Here is a 20,000-nt window from a genome sequence, read left to right as displayed (position 1 = left end):
GCTTGTGGTGTCAAGGTAGTAATAAAAGTGGTATTAAGGGCGATGTGTTGGCCATGCATCATAAGGTCTTGAAACCATTGGAGGAGCTAACTTGTTGTGAAGAGAAGTCTCATCACTTTGGTGAACAAAAACGGACCAACTAAGCAAGGAATTATGTACATTTAAAGCGTGAAGGGAATGTCACCAAAGTTGTGCATCGTGTCAGGTAAGAAGTGACTTTTGTTTCTTGCTGTGGAGATTGGATTCTACTTGGTATGCTAGGTCTTGCCTGTTGCTGGTGAAGTAGTCTAGCTTAGCCTCGGAGTTGGCTATGGGGTGAATCTGAAGGAGAGCACAGCCGATGATGTGCCTGGCTTGTCTATCATCACAGTTGTCAAAGTTGAATTGCCGCGGTGTGTAATGGCTGTGCTATTGTTGGATGTTTTGGAATGTTGTACTGGTTCTGTTTTGGCAATTTGTTCCTTTTGCCTCTTGCTGCTGATTTGACCACCATAGCACCACCTATTAATGCGTCTTAAATATGGCCTACGTTAAATGCAAACTAAAGGTGGCTTTCTCACTCTCCCTGTATCAATAGCCAGCAATGGCTCGAGCTGCTTTGGCGCTTAGCCCACTTCTTGCTCCGATCACATCCCGAACTCTTTGGCCGTCAGAGTGTAATTACATTCGGGAAGGTAGAGCTATGCCTGTGTGTGTGCGTGCGTGCTTTTATGCGCGGTCTGGGAGACAGGACAGGGGTCCTGATCGAGATGCACCTGATCCACAGTCGCAATTGCAAGAAAATCTAAATTATTTGAAAGCCCGGTCACCTCTCACGAGTGCATCGCATAGCCTAGTCAAAGCATTTCTTCTAATTTCACACATTGCACACTGCCCATGCTGAAGAGACAAACTGTCAAGGCAGCGCGATTTGCTCTTGAACACGCCCTCACCTCCACATCAGGTGCGCGTTTCAAGAAGAACTTAATAATGTCAAAGTGAGATGTTAAAGAAAAAAAAGTTAAATCTAGCCATCCTTGTTTAGGCTACATAAAACATGAGGAAGTTATTCAGATGTGATTCGCCATTCCTCACCCTAAAATTGATTAGAACGCAGGAAATTGCAGCTAAAAAACAGATTTTTTTTTCACAGCACCCCCTGGTCAAACCAGTTCCTGCGTCCCTGGCTTCGCTACTGTGCTGAACATGTAAAACCTTGTGAAAGGCGCTGCTTGTCGAGCAGGGAAATATTGAAGCTGCGGTGGGGAAACTCTCTCCACTTTGTAGTTTACAGTAGTAACAACTCGGACATTGGTATTGAAATGGAAGTTTTTATTATCATTATTATTATTATTATTATTATTATTATTATTATTATTATTATTACTTAACACGTAAAAAAATAGTGAAGGCAATTTGTCTTGGTGACAGTGGAGTTAAAAGGCATCCCATGCAGCCGCAGAGGTAGATTCTAGCGGCTTCTCATAGGTATCCACTGATATCGATAGCACATAATAGTGCAGACAACCGCCCTTGATGTAGGCTACTCTGACTGTTCTCATGATGGTTGTTCATCTACCAATTTTACATATATATTTTTTTTACCTGTAGGGGGAGGGCCATGGGAAAACAAAATTGAAGTGGGGGGAGGGCCATGGGGAAAAAAATTGAGGTGGAGGGGGGGGCCATGATTTTTTTTTTTGACCGGACTTCCAGCGCACCAGCCCTCCCCCCCCGGTAAATAACGTACAGTCCCTTATTTATGTAAACATGTCAACCCGTCTTCTCTTACTCCCACACTGTGAAAGCTGTTGTGATTGTTTGACTCTCGCCAGACCCTCCTGTATTTCCGCTCAGCTTCTTGAGCTCACACAAGGGGGGCCTTGAAGACCTTCGTATTTGCCCTGATCCCATACCAAAATTCCAAAGAGCCAATCCTAGTATTATGCCTCGTATTATTATAAATTATGTACAGTATTCAGATTCCGTCAGTTTAATACTACTAAGTGTGAGACCAAAGAAACATTATTGACTGCAACACCTTGGTCAGCCTTCAAATCAATACAAAAATGTCCCTGTGTACCGCCAGAGAGCTCTTGCAAACCACGGGAGGTACGTACGTGTACCATAGTTAAAGAACCACTGCACTAGCACATGATATTAATGTTACACCAGTTATGCCACTGTACCTAATGAAGTAAATAGACTGTGCAGTGTTTCCCACAGAAATTTTGGAAACTATGGGGGCAGCCGGGATATTTTTTGTCCGGGGGGGGGGGGGGGGGGTGTCTTTTCACGCGGGCCTTTGGGGGGGGGGTTGTATTCGCGCAGTGTAAATGCAAAATGGCAAAACAATTAGTACAGTATGACATTGGCGCATGGAGAAACTATAGGCCTAGGCCTACATTTCAGCCATTTATATTTTGAGAAATAAGGCTACGTAATACACATGCAGGGGTCTATGTAATGAAAAAAATAATAAAACAAAATAGGAGCAGAGATAAGAATTTAAGATTACTGTGAAATTGTTAACGCATCAAAAAGGGTCTAAGAGGGTAGGCTATGCCTTTTCTCCACACACACATAGGCGTACACATTCTATATGAGGGGTGCTGGTCACAGGGCCAGTTTTTCAAAATTCCTCCCATTAAAAGGGCTGAACAACATATTACACATTTATGTAGGCCTATATTCACATTCATTACACATTAATTTCTATATGCAGCCCGATGTCTCCTCTGCCTTGTCAATGAAGGCCTGTCACCTAACTCATTACAACTGTAAAACAAAGCCTGGGGAGTGTTAGTAAACTCATCCCAACTGTCCCTTCTCTGAAGGGTTTTGTATTGCTCCCAAACCCAAGTTAACTACAACAACTTGACTAGGCTTTTGATCCCTCTGTCTTTCAAGCACTTGTGGTTTTCTCTATAGGATGTATTTACTCCAGGAGGAAAATGTGAAGGAAATCGTATTTCAACAAAAACGGCAATCGTAAAAAAAAAAAATTAAAAAAAAAAACAAGTGAAAGTGAAATTGTTAACACATAAAAAAAGGGCCTAAGAGGGTAGGCTATGCCTTTTCTCCACACACACATAGGCGTACACATTCTACATGAGGGGTGCTGGTCACAGGGCCAGTTTTTCAAAATTCCTCCCATTAAAAGGGCTGAACAACATATTACACATTTATGTAGGCCTATATTCACATTCATTACACATTAATTTCTATATGCAGCCCGATGTCTCCTCTGCCTTGTCAATGAAGGCCTGTCACCTAACTCATTACAACTGTAAAACAAAGCCTGGGGAGTGCTAGTAAACTCATCCCAACTGTCCCTTCTCTGAAGGGTTTTGTATTGCTCCCAAACCCAAGTTAACTACAACAACTTGACTAGGCTTTTGATCCCTCTGTCTTTCATGCACTTGTGGTTTTCTCTATAGGATGTATTTACTCCAGGAGGAAAATGCGAGGGGAATCGTTATTCAAATCGTTTTTTAACAAAAACGGCAATCGTAAAAAAAAAAAAAAAATTTTTTTTTTTTTTTTTTTTTTTTTTACATTTTCGGAAAGTATGGCGGCCAAATTTAAGCTATGGTGGTGCGCCATAGTTCCCTCGATGTATGGGAAACACTACTGTGTTACTGTTTTACTCAAACGTAAAAACATCAACATCCTAAAAAGGGCCCACCACAAATTTGATACAAACAATGCAGAGTCAACTGATCATAAGACAGATAGACTGGTCTATAGGTAACTCCGTGAAGTTGCATGTATTGAAAGGAATCAGACATGCACACTCATCTACCAACGCACGCANGCACGCACACACACACACACACACACACACACACACACACACACACACACACACACACACACACACACATACACACACACATACACACAAACTGGGCCAGACAAACAAACAGTCTGTAAATGACAAAAGAAACGTTCAAATCAGCAAAGACCACAGAACAGACTGTGTAGGCAGGCACTGATATGAAGAAACACATCCAAATAAGCCAAAAAATCCTGTGTATCCTATTCACAAGGCAGACAAGACAGCGAGGATGTTCCATGGAGACCTCCTAGTGTGCACCCTTCATACCCAGCTGAGATCAGAACAGAAGCCATTTCCATGTCTTTCAGGCATGCTGCCTTTTTTTCTCTATTGACTGGGAGTCTCGTGGTGTTTTTGGTCGTCTCTGGGTGTGTTTTGTGAGATGTTATGTGAAATGAACAGGGATTTCTGGGGGAGGAGTATGTAGGTCTGAATGGGGTGAGGGGGTGTTAGTCTGAGAACAAAGCAACCAGGTTGAGGTGCCGGATCTTCCCCCCTGTGTATTGCAACTCGCAGCAACACCCCTCTCCCTCTCGTGTTTGTTTATTTCACTGTGAATCCCTGTGTTGATTGAGCACAAAGATCCTTTCATTTTCTTTTCTCTTTTCATTTGTCTCCCTCCACACCCATGCACAAGTCTGCCGAAGCAGCTCTAAACATTTTTCATTTTATTTTATTTTATGTTTGTACATTATCTAAATTCAAAACGTAGCAGTTTAACACTTCAACGCTCTTCTGGAAGGCCCTACTATTTAAGTGTTGAGTTAACACTGCAGACTATGCTGTATAGTATACAGTACCCCTTTTCCCACAATGCACCAGCACCACCCATATCCCACTGTGAATATTGCAGAACATAGCAACATCTCCAGCAAGGGAATGAAATATATTAGTATACCATGCATTTGTAGCCATTTTTACCATGTTTTAGAGCAGTGATTCTCAAAGTGTGGTCAGGGGACCACTGGTGGTCCGCGACAGAGCTCAGGTGGTCCGCGAGGGGATTTCTACTTTCCCAAGACAAGCTAGCAGGCTATAGTTCTAACATAATTACAAAGCTGAACATAGCTGAAATCTTATTTCTGCCATTGAGACTCAGAGAGATAAATTCGTATTTAACAATTTAAAGTTGTTAACATAGTTGACAATGGAATTGGCATAAGTAGACAGTATTTGGCGTAGGTCCAATCATCAGCCCGGGTCTTGCGCTGGCGGATCCAGTAGAGCCTGCCGTAGCCGTGCAGCAGGAACTGGACTTTTAACCCCCCGGACAGGAAGACTGGACCCAACTGGTGGCGGTGGGGATGGAGGAGGAGATTTCGGACCGGCCATGCCTAAAGCCAGCAAGAAAGGAGAGTTTAGACACGTCGCTATAAAGGCGATGGCAGCCGCTGATTGGCTCTGCGAAATGCACAGGTGCTCTGAGTCTCCCTGGCAGAACTAACGCAGGCTACATTTCTGCCATTAAGACTCAGAGAGATAAATTCGTATTTAACAATTTAATGTTGTTAACATAGTTGACAATAGAATTGGCATAAGTAGACAGTATTTGGCGTAGGTCCAATCATCAGCCCGGGTCTTGCGCTGGCGGATCCAGTAGAGCCTGCCGTAGCCGTGCAGCAGGAACTGGACTTTTAACCCCCAAAAACTAAGGAGGGCATGCCGGATTGTAATACTGCCGATGACGATTGAAATCATGAGAAAATAACGCAACTTACCCCCAAAAGAGAGAACAAGGACAAGAGGAGACGCGTGACCCACCGTAGGCGACGACTGGAACCCACCTAGAGCATTTGAGGAGGACAAAGAAATGAGACAAACATGAAACACTGCAAAAACCATGGGCAGGAACAGGCAGGCCCCTGCGGCCACATGAAGAAGTGGACATGGAAATCCCCTACACCACCACCAGTGGTTGCAGCTTGGGCACTTATGCAGGGCACTTATGCACTTATACAGGGCGCCCTCACGGAGGGCAGTACATGTAAACACGAAGCAAGGGCCCTCACGGAGAGTGGCACACTTGTAATGACCTATAGCAGGGCTATTCGATAAGAATTTGCATGGCCACATTTCGAAAACGTGAAATAGAGTACTTTTGGCCATAACTAGTAGGTACCGCTTTGAGTGCTTGTGAATTGTAAAGAAGCACCCGATTGTGGCATATAATGCTACAGCTGGGCCGCATGAGCTTGAGCTAGTAACGCGCCAGCAAGGCGCGGGCTCCGTTATAAGGAGCATTTACACGAATGCGCCACACGGGGGCAGGGAGAGACTCTAATCGGCGCAGCGTGCGCGTGTCTACTAAGAAGCAGTGATTGAGCCCCTCAGGGGCAGAGAAATAGATAGACAGACATGTAGAGCAGAAAGAAAATAACGAACAAGGCAGACAGGCGGACAGCAGCAGACAGACAGAGTTTAGCGGAGTGCAGGCAATACGTGGCACTCTCGTAGAGCGCTGAAACAGAGTGCAGAGTCTCGGGCTCCGTTATGAGGAGCGATTACTCGAATGCACCGCACGGGGGCAGGAAAAGACAGGACACAGGTTTACAGAACAGGAAACGGCTGACAGAGCAGAGGGGCGCTCTTACGAGAGCTGTGCAGAGAAATTCTAGTCGGCGCAGAGTGCGCGTGCCCACTAAGGTAGCAGTGACTGGCCTCACGTGGGCAGTAAAACATTTAGGGAAATTGACGTACAACACAGGAGGAAAATAACGAACAAGGCAGACAGGCGCTCTCACGGGGAGCATTGACAGATGAACTCTAATCGGCGCTGCGTGCGCATGCCTACTAAGGTAGCAGTGACTTGCCTCACGTGGGCAGTAAAACATGTAGGGACATTGACATACAACACAGGAGGAAAATAACGAACAAGGAAGACAGGCGCTCTCGCAGGGAGCATTGACAGATTAACTCTAATCGGCGCTGCGTGCGCGTGCACTAAGGTAGCAGTGACTTGCCTCACGTGGGCATAAACATGTAGGGACATTGACGTACGACACAGGAGGAAAGTAACGAACAAGGCAGACAGGCGCTCTCATGGGGAGCATTGACAGACTAACTCTAATCGGCGCTGCGTGCGCGTGCACTAAGGTAGCAGTGACTTGCCTCACGTGGGCATAAACATGTAGGGACATTGACATACGACACAGGAGGAAAGTAACGAACAAGGCAGACAGGCGCTCTCATGGGGAGCATTGACAGACTAACTCTAATCGGCGCTGCGTGCGCGTGCACTAAGGTAGCAGTGACTTGCCTCACGTGGGCAGTAAACATGTAGGGACATTGACATACAACACAGGAGGAAAATAACGAACAAGGAAGACAGGCGCTCTCGCAGGGAGCATTGACAGATTAACTCTAATCGGCGCTGCGTGCGCGTGCACTAAGGTAGCAGTGACTTGCCTCACGTGGGCATAAACATGTAGGGACATTGACGTACGACACAGGAGGAAAGTAACGAACAAGGCAGACAGGCGCTCTCATGGGGAGCATTGACAGACTAACTCTAATCGGCGCTGCGTGCGCGTGCACTAAGGTAGCAGTGACTTGCCTCACGTGGGCATAAACATGTAGGGACATTGACATACGACACAGGAGGAAAGTAACGAACAAGGCAGACAGGCGCTCTCATGGGGAGCATTGACAGACTAACTCTAATCGGCGCTGCGTGCGCGTGCACTAAGGTAGCAGTGACTTGCCTCACGTGGGCATAAACATGTAGGGACATTGACATACGACACAGGAGGAAAGTAACGAACAAGGCAGACAGGCGCTCTCATGGGGAGCATTGACAGACTAACTCTAATCGGCGCTGCGTGCGCGTGCACTAAGGTAGCAGTGACTTGCCTCACGTGGGCATAAACATGTAGGGACATTGACATACAACACAGGAGGAAAATGACGAACAAGGCGTATTGGAATTTCAGGTCTTGGAGTTAAAGACCAGAAACATGCACCTGCCGGTGGGTGGTGAGGACTGAGAAGCGTTGAATCAAGGAGAAAAGTAGTGCAGTATAGAGCATGAGGACCGAAAGAGGCACAGTGATATGCAACAGTAACCATGACGCCAGTCCCGAGAGTATCGGACTTAGATGTTCTACCTTATGGGAGGAGAATAGAGATGAGTAAAAATTAATTAGGGTAACCAGGGTCACTGAGCATAAAACCGGATCCCAAATGACGTCCTGTAGGCCTTCTGAGACGTATTGGGAGTGCACCAGGCCTTTGACCTGTGATAAATAAGGAAATACATGTCGGAAGGAAACGCACATGGGTAGCGATGGGCCCCAACGTGTGGACGAGCATGACCATCTGAGCACCTGGAACGGAAAGATAGAGTTTACAGTCAGCGTCCCTTATTTATGTAAACATGTCAACCCGTCTTCTCTTACTCCCACACTGTGAAAGCTGTTGTGCACACGACAAAATGGCGCAAATGATTATTTGACTCTCGCCAGACCCTCCTGTATTTCCGCTCAGCTTCTTGAGCTCACACAAGGGCCTGGAAGACCTTCGGATTTGTCCTGCTCCCATACCAAAAGAGCCAATCCTAGTATTATGCCTCGTGTTATTATAAATTATGTACAGTATTCAGATTCCGTCAGTTTAATACTACTAAGTGTGAGACCAAAGAAACATTATTGACTGCAACACCTTGGTCAGCCTTCAAATCAATACAAAAATGTCCCTGTGTACCGCCAGAGAGCTCTTGCAAACCACGGGAGGTACGTACGTGTACCATAGTTAAAGAACCACTGCACTAGCACATGATATTAATGTTACACCAGTTATGCCACTGTACCTAATGAAGTAAATAGACTGTACAGTGTTTCCCACAGAAATTTTGGAAACTATGGGGGCAGCCGGGATATTTTTTTTGGTCCGGGGGGGGGGTCTTTTCACGCGGGCCTTTGGGGGGGGGGGGGTTGTATTCGCGCAGTGTAAATGCAAAATGGCAAAACAATTAGTACAGTATGACATTGGCGCATGGAGAAACTATAGGCCTAGGCCTACATTTCAGCCATTTATATTTTGAGAAATAAGGCTACGTAATACACATGCAGGGGTCTATGTAATGAAAAAAATAATAAAACAAAATAGGAGCAGAGATAAGAATTTAAGATTACTGTGAAATTGTTAACGCATAAACAAAAAGGGTCTAAGAGGGTAGGCTATGCCTTTTCTCCACACACACATAGGCGTACACATTCTACATGAGGGGTGCTGGTCACAGGGCCAGTTTTTCAAAATTCCTCCCATTAAAAGGGCTGAACAACATATTACACATTTATGTAGGCCTATATTCACATTCATTACACATTAATTTCTATATGCAGCCCGATGTCTCCTCTGCCTTGTCAATGAAGGCCTGTCACCTAACTCATTACAACTGTAAAACAAAGCCTGGGGAGTGTTAGTAAACTCATCCCAACTGTCCCTTCTCTGAAGGGTTTTGTATTGCTCCCAAACCCAAGTTAACTACAACAACTTGACTAGGCTTTTGATCCCTCTGTCTTTCAAGCACTTGTGGTTTTCTCTATAGGATGTATTTACTCCAGGAGGAAAATGCGAGGGGAATCGTTATTCAAATCGTTTTTAACAAAAACGGCAATCGTAAAAAAAAAAATTAAAAAAAAAAACAAGTGAAAGTGAAATTGTTAACACATAAAAAAAGGGCCTAAGAGGGTAGGCTATGCCTTTTCTCCACACACACATAGGCGTACACATTCTACATGAGGGGTGCTGGTCACAGGGCCAGTTTTTCAAAATTCCTCCCATTAAAAGGGCTGAACAACATATTACACATTTATGTAGGCCTATATTCACATTCATTACACATTAATTTCTATATGCAGCCCGATGTCTCCTCTGCCTTGTCAATGAAGGCCTGTCACCTAACTCATTACAACTGTAAAACAAAGCCTGGGGAGTGATAGTAAACNCATCCCAACTGTCCCTTCTCTGAAGGGTTTTGTATTGCTCCCAAACCCAAGTTAACTACAACAACTTGACTAGGCTTTTGATCCCTCTGTCTTTCATGCACTTGTGGTTTTCTCTATAGGATGTATTTACTCCAGGAGGAAAATGCGAGGGGAATCGTAATTCAAATCGTTTTTTAACAAAAACGGAAATCGTAAAAAAAAAAAAAAAATTTTTTTTTTTTTTTTTTTTTTTTTTTACATTTTCGGAAACTATGGCGGCCAAATTTAAACTATGGCGGTCCGCCATAGTTTCCTCAATGTATGGGAAACACTACTGTGTTACTGTTTTACTCAAACGTAAAAACATCAACATCCTAAAAAGGGCCCACCACAAATTTGATACAAACAATGCAGAGTCAACTGATCATAAGACAGATAGACTGGTCTATAGGTAACTCCGTGAAGTTGCATGTATTGAAAGGAATCAGACATGCACACTCATCTACCAACGCACGCACGCACGCACACACACACACACACACACACACACACACACACACACACACACACACACACACACACACACACACACACACACACACACACACACAAACTGGGCCAGACAAACAAACAGTCTATAAATGACAAAAGAAACGTTCAAATCAGCAAAGACCACAGAACAGACTGTGTAGGCAGGCACTGATATGAAGAAACACATCCAAATAAGCCAAAAAATCCTGTGTATCCTATTCACAAGGCAGACAAGACAGCGAGGATGTTCCATGGAGACCTCCTAGTGCGCACCCTTCATACCCAGCTGAGATCAGAACAGAAGCCATTTCCATGTCTTTCAGGCATGCTGCCTTTTTTTCTCTATTGACTGGGAGTCTCGTGGTGTTTTTGGTCGTCTCTGGGTGTGTTTTGTGAGATGTTATGTGAAATGAACAGGGATTTCTGGGGGAGGAGTATGTAGGTCTGAATGGGGTGAGGGGGTGTTAGTCTGAGAACAAAGCAACCAGGTTGAGGTGCCGGATCTTCCCCCCTGTGTATTGCAACTCGCAGCAACACCCCTCTCCCTCTCGTGTTTGTTTATTTCACTGTGCATCCCTGTGTTGATTGAGCACAAAGATCCTTTCATTTTCTTTTCTCTTTTCATTTGCCTCCCTCCACACCCGTGCACAAGTCTGCCGAAGCAGCTCTAAACATTTTTCATTTTATTTTATTTTATATTTGTACGTTATCTAAATTCAACACGTAGCAGTTTAACACTTCAACGCTCTTCTGGAAGGCCCTACTATTTAAGTGTTGAGTTAACACTGCAGACTATGCTGTATAGTATACAGTACCCCTTTTCCCACAATGCACCAGCACCACCCATATCCCACAGTGAATATTGCAGAACAGAGCAACATACAGTAACAGCCAGTCAAAAACTTGCACATCTCCAGCAAGGGAATGAAATATATTAGTATACCATGCATTTGTAGCCATTTTTACCATGTTTTAGAGCAGTGATTCTCAAAGTGTGGTCAGGGGACCACTGGTGGTCCGCGACAGAGCTCAGGTGGTCCGCGAGGGGATTTCTACTTTCCCAAGACAAGCTAGCAGGCTATATTTCTAACATAATTACAAAGCTGAACATAGCTGAAATCTTATTTCTGCCATTGAGACTCAGAGAGATAAATTCGTATTTAACAATTTAAAGTTGTTAACATAGTTGACAATAGAATTGGCATAAGTAGACAGTATTTGGCGTAGGTCCAATCATCAGCCCGGGTCTTGCGCTGGCGGATCCAGTAGAGCCTGCCGTAGCCGTGCAGCAGGAACTGGACTTTTAACCCCCCGGACAGGAAGACTGGACCCAACTGGTGGCGGTGGGGATGGAGGAGGAGATTTCGGACCGGCCATGCCTAAAGCCAGCAAGAAAGGAGAGTTTAGACACGTCGCTATAAAGGCGATGGCAGCCGCTGATTGGCTCTGCGAAATGCACAGGTGCTCTGAGTCTCCCTGGCAGAACTAACGCAGGCTACATTTCTGCCATTAAGACTCAGAGAGATAAATTCGTATTTAACAATTTAATGTTGTTAACATAGTTGACAATAGAATTGGCATAAGTAGACAGTATTTGGCGTAGGTCCAATCATCAGCCCGGGTCTTGCGCTGGCGGATCCAGTAGAGCCTGCCGTAGCCGTGCAGCAGGAACTGGACTTTTAACCCCCAAAACTAAGGAGGGCATGCCGGATTGTAATACTGCCGATGACGATTGAAATCATGAGAAAATAACGCAACTTACCCCCAAAAGAGAGAACAAGGACAAGAGGAGACGCGTGACCCACCGTAGGCGACGACTGGAACCCACCTAGAGCATTTGAGGAGGACAAAGAAATGAGACAAACATGAAACACTGCAAAAACCATGGGCAGGAACAGGCAGGCCCCTGCGGCCACATGAAGAAGTGGACATGGAAATCCCCTACACCACCACCAGTGGTTGCAGCTTGGGCACTTATGCAGGGCACTTATGCACTTATACAGGGCGCCCTCACGGAGGGCAGTACATGTAAACACGAAGCAAGGGCCCTCACGGAGAGTGGCACACTTGTAATAACCTATAGCAGGGCTATTCGATAAGAATTTGCATGGCCACATTTCGAAAACGTGAAATAGAGTACTTTTGGCCATAACTAGTAGGTACCGCTTTGAGTGCTTGTGAATTGTAAAGAAGCACCCGATTGTGGCATATAATGCTACAGCTGGGCCGCATGAGCTTGAGCTAGTAACGCGCCAGCAAGGCGCGGGCTCCGTTATAAGGAGCATTTACACGAATGCGCCACACGGGGGCAGGGAGAGACTCTAATCGGCGCAGCGTGCGCGTGTCTACTAAGAAGCAGTGATTGAGCCCCTCAGGGGCAGAGAAATAGATAGACAGACATGTAGAGCAGAAAGAAAATAACGAACAAGGCAGACAGGCGGACAGCAGCAGACAGACAGAGTTTAGCGGAGTGCAGGCAATACGTGGCACTCTCGTAGAGCGCTGAAACAGAGTGCAGAGTCTCGGGCTCCGTTATGAGGAGCGATTACTCGAATGCACCGCACGGGGGCAGGAAAAGACAGGACACAGGTTTACAGAACAGGAAACGGCTGACAGAGCAGAGGGGCGCTCTTACGAGAGCTGTGCAGAGAAATTCTAGTCGGCGCAGAGTGCGCGTGCCCACTAAGGTAGCAGTGACTGGCCTCACGTGGGCAGTAAAACATTTAGGGAAATTGACGTACAACACAGGAGGAAAATAACGAACAAGGCAGACAGGCGCTCTCACGGGGAGCATTGACAGATTAACTCTAATCGGCGCTGCGTGCGCATGCCTACTAAGGTAGCAGTGACTTGCCTCACGTGGGCAGTAAAACATGTAGGGACATTGACATACAAAACAGGAGGAAAATAACGAACAAGGAAAACAGGCGCTCTCGCGGGGAGCATTGACAGATTAACTCTAATCGGCGCTGCGTGCGCGTGCACTAAGGTAGCAGTGACTTGCCTCACGTGGGCATAAACATGTAGGGACATTGACGTACGACACAGGAGGAAAGTAACGAACAAGGCAGACAGGCGCTCTCATGGGGAGCATTGACAGACTAACTCTAATCGGCGCTGCGTGCGCGTGCACTAAGGTAGCAGTGACTTGCCTCACGTGGGCATAAACATGTAGGGACATTGACATACGACACAGGAGGAAAGTAACGAACAAGGCAGACAGGCGCTCTCATGGGGAGCATTGACAGACTAACTCTAATCGGCGCTGCGTGCGCGTGCACTAAGGTAGCAGTGACTTGCCTCACGTGGGCAGTAAACATGTAGGGACATTGACATACAACACAGGAGGAAAATGACGATCAAGGAAGACAGGCGCTCTCGCAGGGAGCATTGACAGATTAACTCTAATCGGCGCTGCGTGCGCGTGCACTAAGGTAGCAGTGACTTGCCTCACGTGGGCATAAACATGTAGGGACATTGACGTACGACACAGGAGGAAAGTAACGAACAAGGCAGACAGGCGCTCTCATGGGGAGCATTGACAGACTAACTCTAATCGGCGCTGCGTGCGCGTGCACTAAGGTAGCAGTGACTTGCCTCACGTGGGCATAAACATGTAGGGACATTGACATACGACACAGGAGGAAAGTAACGAACAAGGCAGACAGGCGCTCTCATGGGGAGCATTGACAGACTAACTCTAATCGGCGCTGCGTGCGCGTGCACTAAGGTAGCAGTGACTTGCCTCACGTGGGCATAAACATGTAGGGACATTGACATACGACACAGGAGGAAAGTAACGAACAAGGCAGACAGGCGCTCTCATGGGGAGCATTGACAGACTAACTCTAATCGGCGCTGCGTGCGCGTGCACTAAGGTAGCAGTGACTTGCCTCACGTGGGCATAAACATGTAGGGACATTGACATACAACACAGGAGGGAAATGACGAAAGGCGTATTGGAATTTCAGGTCTTGGAGTTAAAGACCAGAAACATGCACCTGCCGGTGGGTGGTGAGGACTGAGAAGCGTTGAATCAAGGAGAAAAGTAGTGCAGTATAGAGCATGAGGACCGAAAGAGGCACAGTGATATGCAACAGTAACCATGACGCCAGTCCCGAGAGTATCGGACTTAGATGTTCTACCTTATGGGAGGAGAATAGAGATGAGTAAAAATTAATTAGGGTAACCAGGGTCACTGAGCATAAAACCGGATCCCAAATGACGTCCTGTAGGCCTTCTGAGACGTATTGGGAGTGCACCAGGCCTTTGACCTGTGATAAATAAGGAAATACATGTCGGAAGGAAACGCACATGGGTAGCGATGGGCCCCAACGTGTGGACGAGCATGACCATCTGAGCACCTGGAACGGAAAGATAGAGTTTACAGTCAGCGACAATGACAGTTTGCCGTAGCTAGGCGAGCATTCCCTTCCTTGCCACGACTAGGCAGACGTTGTGGTTTGCTAACTGTACTGGAATGCAGCATGTACACAGAGAGGAGAATGAGACAGCCACGAGATAACAGAGAACGGGTGAAATTAGCAGCAAGAACAAATTGCAACGGTTGACTCGTTGGTGCAGTAGAGGGCCTGGGCATGCCTACGAGAGCAGAGAGGTTCACTGGAACTTGTGCATGGTTAAAGGGTTGGATACTCATATCAAAGATAGTCAATTCATCAATTTCGTCCTCCTACTTCAGATGGATGACTCACTGTACGAGGAGTAGTAGAGTCATGCTTGGCACGTGAAAGAAAAAGCGATCATATGTTAAGCAATTGCAATAATTTGAAATAAAATGCACTTAGATAGGTGCGCCCTTAAATTGTAGACGAGGGTGTAGCTAGTTAATGCTTTGTACGGCCTGTTGATACCCCCAAAAGAATCCCGGGCCCATTTGCATGGCAACTACTAAGTGAGCCACGGGAAGCCATGCACCACCAAGCAGTTAAAAGCGGAGACGCGCGGGTCTCCAGGCAGCGGCGCAGTGCTGATTGAATTAACCTATGAGACGGAGGAAAGAGAGGTACAGATACGATACTATGCATCGTTGGTGGAAAGGGCTCCAGCTGCAAACGTGGATGCGATAAGTCTGACAGCTGAGTACTCGGAACATGCAGCGTGCAATCGCCAGTAGTGAACCTAGAACGAAAGGACATGGCCATTATCAACACATCTTTTAATGTGTGGTTAATCCCACAGATTAGGCTACTGCGCGGAAGCATACTGAGTCCCGGCAATGGGCAGAGCTAATTAGCATGCCACACGGAGAGAAACGTGGGTGCTGGCATGCGAAACCACGGCACAATATCTCTAAATCGTGAGCGAAAAGCAGAGTGAGCTATAGCCACGGCTATGAACATTTAAAGTAATTTACCTAGGAGCCAGAATACCCACATCTGAAAATGATAGATATAAACCTCTAGTTATGCAAAAAGTATTTTCGAGAATAAACAAAGAAGGCAGTTGACCAAAGAGCCAGCAGCCAGGTCTAAATAGAAGGACTGAGGGCCATGAAGGCCTAACACCGCGATATGATGTGAAGGCAACAGAAAAACACGAAAGCAGAAGAATTAACACGAAATACAGTATCGCCAAACTAAAATAGGCAATAAATCAAAATCAAGACAATAAATAGCTGAAAATAGAAACTAGGTGGAAAATCCGACCATACACTAAGATCATGTCTGCAATAAATAAAATCATTCTGTAGATATAGCCAGTTGGTTCACATCATTAATCAGGTAGGTCTAATGCCACTGCGCCAGCGAATAACTCCACCAGCACTACTCCAAAGACCCCGCGTGGGCAACCTCACCGGAAACAGATAAGTAGGCCTACACGGATTACACAAAATGTAGCAGGTCAACAATGAGCCGCTCCCATAGAGATGACGAGCCGATTCTTAGGAACGAGAACCCCGTGAGTGAATTGCATGACTAAAATAGAGGGCGAACATCGACTCTAGTAGCTACACATAACGCACCGTGACGCATAACACATTGCCACCACGCCACGAAGGCTACAGACCAGTGCACGAGCGATCAGTCAAACGACAACCATAAGAGTCAGTTATGAATATTTCTAGGTCGGCAAGGAGGACGCAACGCGACTAGTAAGTCGTTACAGGGAGCACTCCACAATTTAACTTAAGCAGTCAGAGGGGAGAAAAAACAGCGGCAACGGGAAACGAGACAAAGAAGAAGAAAGTAAACGCGTGACTATAAACTGAGAACCTATAGCCAAGGTTGATGAAAGCAATACATTTTAAGCTACGATGAGAGGCAAGCCTCGCTTACTTACGCACATGTGACCACAGAAAGCAGCGCTGCCAACCTTCCTAATGCTGCAATAAGACAGGCTTCCAATGTGAATAAAAACGATCTGCATTGAAATTAGCTATGTCAAATTAGCACCCATCTATCAATTCAGTTGACAGGTGGTCCCTGACCATTTTCGGGGGGACAAAGTGGTCCTCGGTCTGAAAAAGTCTGAGAAACACTGTTTTAGAGATACCGACCCACAATCCATCCACCATTTGAACATGCACTAGTACTTCTTGGTTCCTCTATTACCTGGCCCACCCCTCTTGCTTTCTTACACAATGAAGCTGCAACTTTCTGTGCAACCAATGCACTCTGGTTTTACCAGACCACACTAAATAATTCGCAATTAGTGTCATGTAGTGTCAAAAAGTGTCATTACTAGGCCCAGTGGAGTGCTGACTGATAAATACAGCCTAACGGTGGCCGTTAGCTGAAGAGGTAGTGTGCATAGACAGACACCCAAGCGAGAGAAGCTCCACGCTGCCAAGGACAGTGTCCGGCCGTGTGAGATGAAAGAAAGAAAAGACGAGGTCAGGCTGGTATACCAGCTGGTAAGAATTTGGTAAAACTGCTTTTAATCATTGTGCCCCAACTCACTGGAATGAGCTTCAGAAATCTCTTAAGCTTGCTGTTTTTCTGTCTGTAGCTGAGTTTAAAGCCTATCTTAATGACACTTTTAAATCTGTTTGCACTTGCTTTTAATCTTGTAATCTCCTTTTAATCTTGTTCTATGTTTATTATTTTATGGTTTTTATTGTGTAATTTTATCTCTTCATCCATAATTTGTTCTGTTTTGTCTGTGTCCTCCTGTCTGTAAGTGTAAATGTAATGTGTGCTGCCGCCTTGGCCAGGGCTCACTCTAAAAGAGAATTTTATTCTCATTCTCAATGTGATTTTATTTCCCTGGTTAAGTAAAGGTAAAATAAAATAAAATAAATAAGTGCTGGTTTCACTTGTTCACGCGGGTGAAGTGAGCAGAGGACAGGTTCAATTGATTGAGAGCCCTTGTCATTCACTACCTTAACCCTGGCCACCTGTGTTTATGTAAGTGTGAGTGTGGCTGAATGTATGCGTGTGTATGTGTACGTTGGTGGGTGCGTGTGTATGTTTATGTCATGGTGTGTGCGTTCGTGTGTGCGTGCGTGTGTGTGTGCGTGCGTGTGTGTGTGCGTGTACATCTGTGTGAGGGGGAGTGACTGTGAGAATTCAGTGAGTGCAAATCTCCCACATTTCACATATCGGAGTAGCAATCCACTTCCTCCCGTCGCCATGGGGATGGCTCAGGGCTCTGTGGCTGCTGGGGCTGCTCTGTCTCAGCCCTGGCCTTGTGTGAGCTGACCTTCTCATCTCTGGTGCAGTCCAGTTCAGTGTCATTTCTGAAGAATCTCCACTTTGGCGTGTGCCTTTAAAAACATTCAGTCTTGATACCTGTTTGTGTTTAAAAAGACCCAAACTGAGTTTACAAAAAAATGTGTTCACACGAACATGTGCATGACCCTCATCAGCCTCACCCAACATGCAGTAAACTTGAACTTAACATGTCAGATAAATAGACTGACGCTGCAATAGCTGCTTTAGTCTTGTTTAGACACTCTATACACTGCTGTCTTGGTTGGAAACAGGTTCGCTTTTTTGGAGGGTTTGCTCGCAACACATCTGCTGACCTTGGTGTCGTGCACATTTTGACATTTTGAGGGGTAGGTGCTCAGGGAAGGTGGCGGGGGGCACATAGACATTTTGGACTTACACTATGAGTGCTGAATTTCAAGCAGCTAAGCTGCTGACTGAGCACTGAAAAATGTACTGTGCACACAACTCACCTTGTGCCTGTTCATACTCCAGTCGTCTCACCCAAGGACCGAGGGGAGGGCCAACCGGGCAGTTGCCGGTGCCATTGAGAAACTCTGCCCCGTCACAAAACCACACACCGAAACAACATACTGAAAATCACCTTAAAACATGTTTAAATGGTTATAAACATATTTAAATAGTTTTAAAAGGTGTTATTTCTACACTATTACTTCATTGTTATAATAATTACATTACTATAAGCGTTTTTCACCCTTTTTTTGGCCACCACGAAAGGGGCAGGGCGTTGGATGGCGGCATCGTCCCTCACCTGTCTCTCTGAAGCCGTGCCTCCTCTCTCCTTCCCTTTGTCTCTTATGCTTTGTTTTCTCCACCTCTCTCTCTCTCTCTCTCTCTCTCTCTCTCTCTCTCTCTCTCTCTCTCTGACAGGGGTTAAGCTTGAAAAGTTCTGTTGTCTCTCCTGAGGATGATTCACAGGAGCACAATGCACTGCAACACTGAAAACATAATAACTGAAAACAGGCCTTGCCCAACAAGGCCATGAATATGAAACAACTATTAATTAGCGGCAACGTGTAACGTGGGGTTCAGTACCAGAGTCGAGGTGCAGTAGATGCCGGGTGGGTAGGTGTTTGCAGCACGTTTTTTGAGCGAGCCAAGGGAGCAAGGGACTTCCTCACAATAGCACAGCCATTATGTAGCCACAACCAGGGGCCCCTTTCAGCTCTCTCTCCACATACCATGTTTTTCTCGCGCAATTTTGTAGATTTTCTCGACAGGCTTGTTATATTGTTAGCATCTTTTTTTCACCTCTTTTCTTTTCTCCCTCTTCTCTCGCGCTCTGTCCTCCAGTTCTTTTCTCTCCTTCTCACCCTCCTCTTGTTCCAAAGCTGTGTAGTGAAGGCAGGCTGGCAGGGAGAACAGAGTGCTTTTGTCCCATTACGAGTTTCCTTGATCACATTGCTCACTAGAGATCATCTGTTCCCTATTCCAGAGCCAACAGGGGGGGGGGGGGGTTTGAGGGGGTGTCTGAGGGGGGTTGTTGTGGGTAATGTTCCCTTTCATCTTTTGCCCAAATGCTTTTCTGGATCCAGGACAGGGCTGATTGGCTGGCTTATTTATGTGACTCCGAGGAGCGCCTAAGTGAAGAGAAAGGGGAAAAAAAGAAGGAACGTGGTGAAAAAAAAGTGGAGAGAAAGTGATCGTTTGTCAAGTGAAAAGTGCTGAAAGAATTCCTCGGCGTGGAGGAGTTAAACCCCCCTCTCTTTCTTTAAATTTGGTGCAGGACCACATGGGAGTGCTTCCACCGAGTGATTTTCTAATGGCCGCAGTGTGGCTTTGCTGCTGGCTCAGCTGAAAAATACCAGAAGATCACACACATGTTTTTACTGTACATGTGAAATGACCGTCTGTCAAAACTGGTAGCCTGAGGGGTTCATCACACACAGAGAAGTCCAGTTTCATTGGACCTGATGCTGGATAGGACTCCGGCTGTGTTATTTTTTCATTTATTATTATTTATGATGTTACATTTTATTTTAATGCACCTGTTACATCAATTCAGTACTGTTTAAGAACATTATGTAACCA

At 45.8% G+C, this 20,000-nt stretch overlaps 1 protein-coding gene across 1 annotated transcript in view; it reads left to right on the top strand.

Annotated features, from left to right (window-relative positions):
• The window catches only part of dcc (DCC netrin 1 receptor), a 357,856-nt gene that overhangs the window by 294,994 nt on the left and 42,862 nt on the right, over nt 1-20,000 (top strand). The gene's annotated exons all lie outside the window — the stretch shown is intronic.

This window comes from Engraulis encrasicolus, chromosome 11 (genome assembly GCF_034702125.1).
Source record: "Engraulis encrasicolus isolate BLACKSEA-1 chromosome 11, IST_EnEncr_1.0, whole genome shotgun sequence".
NCBI classification, from domain to species: Eukaryota; Metazoa; Chordata; class Actinopteri; order Clupeiformes; family Engraulidae; genus Engraulis; species Engraulis encrasicolus.
Note: the sequence above shows the minus strand (reverse complement) of the source record. Positions and strands in the feature narration are given on the sequence as shown.